Source organism: Apium graveolens, unplaced genomic scaffold (genome assembly GCF_009905375.1).
Source record: "Apium graveolens cultivar Ventura unplaced genomic scaffold, ASM990537v1 ctg4837, whole genome shotgun sequence".
NCBI classification, from domain to species: domain Eukaryota; kingdom Viridiplantae; phylum Streptophyta; class Magnoliopsida; order Apiales; family Apiaceae; genus Apium; species Apium graveolens.
In genome coordinates, this window is record NW_027418710.1 from 1,824 (window position 1) to 3,646 (window position 1,823).

Sequence of the window (1,823 nt, forward strand, 5' to 3'; positions counted from 1 at the left end):
AACAAACAATTTCTAATTAAACTTAACACTAAATATCACCTCACACTTTTATTAGAGGTGTCTATGATAAAATCGACCAAAATTACAATTTCAAATAAATTAAAATAGTGAGTTCTTAAAATAAATTATAATATTTTTAAGAAAAACATAAGATAATTTTTAATAATTTTTTTCTCAACCACTTAAATGGGCTTACTTCCTTTATTTTATTTTATATCTCGTTTCTAATCTAAAACAATTTAACTGAAATATAAAAAATTACTAAATCTTTGACAATCGACATCGACAATTTAAAAGTATTGTATAATTTCTAAAGTTATGAATGTCTCATTAATTTAAAATAAAATAATTTTGTTCTTAAAACTCGACTAGTGAAAAAATTGATAAGTGTAGAGTGTAAGTGTGAGTATATAATTGTAAGATGAAATTAGTTTGATCTCCATAAAACTTATAAAGTTATAAATTATACCTTAAGCTTGGTCGATTAAAAAATATATGCGAACTATTAGTGAACAACTCGACTCGGCTCGAGTTCGGCTCGGCTCGGTTATTCGTGAGCAAACTCGTGTCCGGCTCGGCTCCTTTATAAACGAGCCGATCGTAAATATTTTTTTTCGGCTGGGTTTTTAAACTCAGCTTGGCTCGGTTCATTTTAAAAAAAATTATGCTCGGCTCGACTCGGACAGAACTCGGCTCGGTTCTGTTCGTTTGCAGCTCTAGATGGGAAGGTGGGAGCAGACCTGTTTTTGGAAGAACGGGAGTTGATTACTACCAGTTTGTAACACCCCTTCTTAAAAATTAGAAGGAGGTATTACCTATCATAAACCTGCAAACAGAGCACTAATATATTTCTAAACAATAAATAAACAGTATAAAATCTCCAAAAATAATATTAAATCTACAAACTGTCTAAACCAAAAATATGAATGTTGAAATCTCTAAATAAATAATTAAGTCCGATATTGATAAAGTCAAAAATTCTAATCAATAAATGGGGTTGCTCTCCATAGCACAGTCCAAGATTTCCCCTATGCACCTACCGGAAAAAAATACGGCATGAGCCAAACGTCCAGTACAGATTTGGAATACAATTTATAAAACAGAAAATCAGAAATAAATATTTCACAGCTTATAATAAAACAATAATTTTGGGTTATGATATTTCATACCGAAATCAGAACGGATACAAATACACACATCATAGGGTACCTAATATACAACAGAATGGATAACGTGTACGACATATACAACGTCACCATAAATCAAATCACAAATCAAATTCTGGGTGCAGCCACGTATCCTGAACAAATATCAAAATGGCCAAACGCTCCTCCCAAGAGCTAACAGAAGGATATGCCATGACCAATCACAGTGTCACGGAAGTGTCATGTCACTGGTACCGCAATGACATGGCTGTAGTACTCCTGTTAACTCGGTATACCCTAATCACACTAAGGGTTCAAAATGAAAATATTCTCGCAAAATTTAAAAATCACATGAGAAAAATGATACAAATTTCCAAAGCAGGTGAGTGTCATAAATAATTTTTGAAAACCGCATACACCGATATCTAAATTTTCAAAATCAAATTTTAAAATAATTTTCGGAAATTAAACGGTCAAAGCAAATATTAACGGAATGAACAGAAAGTAGAACATAATGAATCAAATAAATATAATGGACAAGAGGAGTAACGGTGAATAAAAAAGGGACATAATCCTACCTCGAATATCGCAACTAAAGTAATATCAAAATCTGCAAATGATGTGCTAAATCCCCGACCCGTGATCTAATTACAAAATTAAAATTTATAATTAATGTTT